General features: G+C 41.8%; 1 protein-coding gene across 2 annotated transcripts in view; it reads right to left on the minus strand.

The window, feature by feature from the left end:
- The window catches only part of MARCH7 (membrane-associated ring finger (C3HC4) 7, E3 ubiquitin protein ligase), a 59003-nt gene extending 53000 nt beyond the window's left edge, over positions 1-6003 (minus strand). Inside the window, exon 1 of one of the 2 annotated variants that reach the window (XM_006872027.1) lies at positions 5891-5993. The gene's annotated coding sequence lies outside the window, so the exon portion shown is untranslated. Of the gene's footprint in view, positions 1-5890 lie in introns of both variants that reach the window. The other variant, XM_006872028.1, reaches the window with a different exon arrangement.
- Positions 6004-6310: the final 307 nt, after the last annotated feature.

Consider the following 6310-nt stretch of genomic DNA (forward strand, 5'->3'; position numbering starts at 1 on the left):
GCCTTTCAGACATTAATATGGTAGCAGACAGCCTCACCTTCCACTCGCTACTGGGTTTGAACTACCATGCAGGTCAATGCTTTACCCACTGTGCCATATGGATCCTCTAGTTGTTGTTAAGAGCTGTCCAGTTGGTTCTAACTCATAATGACCCTGTACAGGGTTTCCAAGGAACAGCTGATGAGTTTGAACTGGCGACCTGGTGGTTCACACTGACATGGTGGCCAGTTGAGTTGTTTATTCTACAGAACACCACCAAGACTCTGGGATCCTCTAAGCGACCCTAAAGCAGTCCACTATTGGCGTGAAGTTCAAATCCAGTTCAACTATTTGCTGTTGTTGTTATGTGCTATCAAGATGGTTTGAACTCATAGTGACCCTGAACAGGGTTTCTGAGGAGCAGCTAGTAATTTTGAACCATCAACCTGTTAGCTCTCCAGTACTTGTATCTTAAAACTAAAGAAAAAACACTAACGATAAAAAATAATCTTAAGTTAGCACCATACCAGGCTAACTTAATAAAACAAACAAAACAGCCCGAGAGAAGTTCGGTGTGCCCATATTCCAGCTCTGGTAAAGTAACCACAAGGTCAGCAGTTCGAAACTACCAGCTGTTCCATAGGAACAAGATGAGGCTTTCTGCTCCCGTAAAGATTTACAGCCTTGGAAACTGTGTACAGGGTTGCTATGAGTCGCAACCGACTCCATGGCACTGAATCACCACCACCACTGACTACATTTTTATTTATAAAATTTGACATTCAATCAAAAAGTACAAAACATGAGAAAATCTAGGTGACCTCAGGTTTGGCAATGACATTCTAGAGTCAACATCAAAAGCACAATAAATAAAACAATAAATAGTTAAGTTGGACTTCAGTGAATTTAACAACTTCTGATTTGTTGAAAGGCACTGCTAAAAGAACACCTTCGTGAACATAACTGAGCAACGATGTGCATCCAAAATATACCAAGAAATTACTTAACAATAAGAAAGCAAACAACCCAATTAAGACATGGACAATGATCTACACGGATCACCAAAAAAGATATACATATATATATATATATATATATAGTTGTGGTGGTTATATGCCATGGAGTGGGTTCTGACTCATAGCGACCCTGCAAAAAGTTTCCGAAGCTGTAAATCTTTACAGGAGCAGAAAGCCTCACCTTTCTCCCATGGAACAGCAGTTTCGAACTGCTGACCCTGAGGTTAGTAGCCCGTTTCATAACCACTACACTACCAGAGCTCCTTGGTGGTTTGGTAGAGATAACTTTTTTAAGAGCTTAAAGTCATTGTTGTTAAGTGCCATTGAGTCGATTCTGATCCATAGTGATCCTGTGTAGGGTTTCTGAGGAGCAGCTGGTGAGCTTGAACCCCAACCTTGCAGTTCAAACTGCTTTGCAGTCTGGTGCATTAGCCCACAGCGCCACACCAGGACTCCGTTATTTGCTATCAAATCAATTCCAACTCATGGCAGCCTTATGTAGAAATGTTTCGTAGGGTTTTCATAGCTGTGACCTTTTGGAAACAAATCACCAGGCCAGGCCCTCTCTCTGAAGCACTTCTCAATATATTTGAACCTCCAATCTTCTAGCCATTTACCAGTACTTAAACATTTGCACCACCCAGAAACTCTTTATTCAGCATTGTAGCAACACACAAACCACCACTGACAGGTAGGTGGTGGCTAAGAATGAGGTGCACTGGCTAGAAATCAACCCCAGGTCTCTGACGTGGAAGAATGACGTGGAAGACTGATGTGTACTACTTAACGATCCACCCTGCATCCTAACTTTTGCATACCTACAATTATCAAGCCATTGTCTTATGCCCCTATTCTCTATATGCAAAACCTGATTCCATTACTATTTCTAATTTAAAGTCTGTTTAAGTATCATTTAGGAGAGCCTGCAATCACTGAATTACAAAAGCACATCACTGTTGTTGTCAAGTGCCACTGAGTCAGTTCCAACCCATAGCAACCCAGTATAAGGTCTGTAAGGAATAACTGTGAATTGAAGTATATTACTGTAAGATAAACTCATGGCAAGAAGGTCAGAGTTATCATATAAGATACCCATGTATTTCAAGTCTTCTAGGAGTAAAAAAATTGGTACTGAATAAAAATCAGTGAGTCTAAGACAATTCCATTGTTTATTTCAACTTTGTGTATCTTTTTGTTTAAAAAAAAAAAAAAAAATGCTTCTGGGGGAAAAAGACACCTCAACCCCAACCCCCATGAGTTGGGCTGCTAATCTCAGTCAGCAACTCGAAACTACCAGCCGTTTCATGGGAAAAAGATAAGGCTTTCTGCTCCCATAAAGATTTATAGCCTTGGAAACCATATGTTGTTGTTGTTGTTGTTAAGTGCCGTCGAGTCGATTCCAACCCATAGCAACCTTGTATAGGGTTTTCGAGGAGCAGCTGGTAAGCTTGAACCACCGACCTTGCAGTTCAAAAGGCTCTGCAGTCTGGCGCATTAACCCACAGCACCACACCAGGACTCCTGGAAACCATATACAGGGTTGTTAAAAAGAGTTGGAACCAACTCCACGGGACAACCACCACCACCACCACCCCATTAAGAGATTCTGGAGTCCTGGTGTGGTACTATAGGATAAGCAGTAGAAATGGATTGGTAACTTCAAAGTTTTGCAGTTCAAATCCATCAGCTGCTCTTGGAAACTCTATACAGGGTTGCTATGAGCTGGAAATGACTTGATGGCACACAACAATAACAACAAGCTAGCCACCAGGTCAGCGGTTCAAACCCACCAGTTGCTCCTGAGAAACCCTATATGTGGTCATTTTAAGTGGGAACTTAAGAGTACTTCATAACAATGGAGATCCTGGTGTTTTACTGATCTTAAGTGCATGAATATGGAGACATGGATGCTAAGGTAGTCAAATGAGAAAAGGACACTGAAAACATACATTTTTGGTTATAATTTTTTAAATGGCTTGTAATCTTTAGCTGATATTTTAATATTTACAACACAAATATATATCCATCTTGAAAAATAAAAAGCTAGGAAGAAGTTTAACATTTCCATGAGAAAATATGACTGTCCCAAGGATGCCTACACTAGAGCATTTAGAGAGAGCACCTTTTCTTAAAGTGAATTTAATTTGTGTCAAGCTTTGATCTTTTATTAAGCAAAAACCATTTTAGGGTTCTTTCTGGAGGATGAGAAAGACAACAAAATGAAATGTTCATAATGGTAAGAGTAAAACTAGCTTTCAAGGTTCAGAACTTGTTCTCTTGAAAGTTGCTGACAAAAACGGGTGTAGAACATTAGATGATTAAAACCAGGTAATCAACTATCTAGTCTAACCGGTAGAGCAACAGAAAAAAAATACTTGGGAGCAAGAAAAACCAGCTTTAAAAACCACATGAGACCAGGTTAAAGTTGTTGTTGTTAAGTGTCATCCCAAACAGACCCTGTATAGGGTTTCCAAGGAAAGGTTGGTGAGCATGAACTGCCAACCTTGCGGATCAAACAGAATTTGCAGGTTAGGTTAGAAAAGTTCAAAATTAAGGTAAATGAAAATTATACTCCAGCCAATGCTCAAATTATAAAATAACCTTATCCCCTCCATAAAATAATTATCAACAGTGGTCAACATAGAATTTTTGTAAAATAATGATTTGTGAGAAGGTATTTCACTACAATAAAATTGTTTTAGTTAATTCAAGTAGATCTTAGTAGGAACTAAAAAATCTTACTTGTTTTAAATTGTAATAATTCAAATATGATCAGTTCACTAGTTCTATCTTTAATTTGTTGGTTTAAAAACAAAGTTTGATGAAAACCTGGTTCATTTCACTTACACATTTCCCACTGGTTTTTACTACAGACAATTATCTGTGGTAACAAGAATGTATCAGCAAAAATAATCTAAAAAAAATTTTTTTTTTTTTTTTGCTTAGAGGCACATTATCTCTCCATTTCCCTCCTCTATGCTCCCACAGTACAACTATATAAGGGGGCTTCAAAAAGTTTGTGGAAACATTTTTTTCAATTCCATTTTTCCATGAACTTTCTGAAGTCTCTTCATATACTTACACTAACAGTTCATAAATTTATCTGAGGACTAAACTGTAAATAGAAGACAGACATGATCTTGTAATGGGAAGCCCTAATCCAGTAGCCAGCTATGGGATAAGCACTGGGCTATCTAATCATAAGGTCAGCAGTTCAAGCCCAGCAGCCACTCCCATACAGGGTTGCTATGACTCAGAACTGACTGGACAGCACTTAACAACAGCATTGCCTAAGTTGACCCGAAACCTGTATGTTCACGTCTATATAGATCTTTGTACTTTACCTGGGAAAATAAGTCCTTTCGCCAATGTGGTAGAAAGAAGATGCACTTTTAATAAAAATACAACAGACAACTTTGACAAATACCTAAATTGCATGCTACATCTGTGATATAATTTGGGCTAATAGATAAATTGTAAAGTTCCTACCTAAAAACTGTTTGGCATTTAAAACTTTCATAAATTATTTACTTTTGTGTCTGACCCATGAAGCAGTCAGCACTCTGGGGGACATTACTGGTAGAGTAATTTTCATCAGAATGTATGAATATAAACAGTGAATATAAAATGGAATGTAGCTACTACTCCAATGGCTTATATTAAAAACTTCATTTGCATGCATATGTCCCCTAGTGTCCCAATGTTTCATTTAATTTAGTCCCTTACCTCACTCAACTCTACAGATTAACTGCTATGCAACTTGAAGAGGTTAAATGAAAATCAAGACTCAAAGCCAGATTTTTGGACTCTTAAATGCTACTGCCCCTACCTATATCACTACTGTTTCTCAAAATGCTCGTAAAAGCTGAAAAAGGAAACACTGACCCCATTTCTAACACAAAGTTTTTATCATCTCATGAAATAAATCTAGATCCACTATGTGTCTGCTTTCTTAACAGACAGAAGGGGGATATTTAAAACACTGGGGGGGGGGGGGGGGGGGGGGGAAAGCCCTTTTAAAAAAAAAAAAAAAAAGGACTTACAAAAATCTAACCAAACCATACTAAATTAACTTCATTTGGCATATTTGTATTTACTTTACAGTAAGTGAAAGTAACCAAAAATACCTGTCCTGATGAATTTATTACAAAAACAGACTTTGTTCCACATAAGTATTGTTAGGAAAAATCGTAAATTTTGTTTGTACACGGTTCGTCCTCACTACGCAGCACCATCAAAATGAGGTAGTATTCTAATACTGGGGCCTTCGATATTTTTACTTCTGATGCTAACAGGTTGTCTTTTGTACATTATCAGCACCTATATCAGCTTGAAAAATTACAACGACGCAAAAATAAACTCCTAAAGTATTACGATATTCAAGAACTGGAAGAACCATCAACGAGCAAATGTTCACAGAATCGACCAGTCGCCCCACTTAAGATCCGGGTTGGCAGAGCCCAGCCCTCCCCGCCTCACATTAGTACAGACTCCCGACACTCCCGGTTCGCAGCAGGACCCCTAAACCCAGGCTCTAGAGGAGGCCGCCTCACGCCAACCTAGGGCTTAAGCTGCTTCCCTTCGTCCATGAAGATGACACACAATCTGTCCATCTACCCGTCTCAAACTCCCCCTCGAGACGAAAGCATACTAGGAGAGAAAGCCTGAGACTCGTCCCCGTTTAGTACCGGCTGTCTCCGATCGAGCTCCTCGGTATCCCCTTGCTAGGAGGCGGCCTCCGCGTCCCGAGGCCAGCACTTCGTTCCTCCCCTCCCCCACCCGGGGCCTGGACTCTAATCACTTCCCCGGGCGGAAGAACCCCAAGCACCGCAGCTCATTACCCCTGCTCGCAGGCTTGCACTGAACAGGGCGCGTCCCACTTGCAGAGAGTACACTGCCGTCTTCCTCTTGGGGAGTTCTAGGCCACGGGCTGAAGCAGAGCGATCTTCAACGAAGCACAATGGCGCCCGCCCCTTACCCGGATCCGGCGCAGAACCAGCCGCCGCCGTTAAGTGCCCCTCCCTTTCCCTCTTCCCCTCAACCTCCGCCCCCCTCCCCCCCCACTTCGCGGACTCGGCCGGTTTCTCGCGAGAGTGGCGGCTCTGCAGGGAGCCGAAAGCTGCTGCTGGCTAGACGTACCCTGCCGCGGGGTGGTGCTCTGACTGCGGCAACGGTTGAAGGGCTGCCCCCGGGGAGGCAGAGAGGCGCCACCGGTAAGCGGCTGTGGTTGGTTGGCCGGAAGGCTGACGGCTGGGCCAGCGAGGGTGCGTACGCCGGGATCTGGGACGCTGGAGGCCCGGTCCTACTTGACCGAC

The sequence above is a fragment of the Chrysochloris asiatica genome, unplaced genomic scaffold, assembly GCF_000296735.1.
Source record: "Chrysochloris asiatica unplaced genomic scaffold, ChrAsi1.0 scaffold00181, whole genome shotgun sequence".
NCBI lineage: Eukaryota > Metazoa > Chordata > Mammalia > Afrosoricida > Chrysochloridae > Chrysochloris > Chrysochloris asiatica.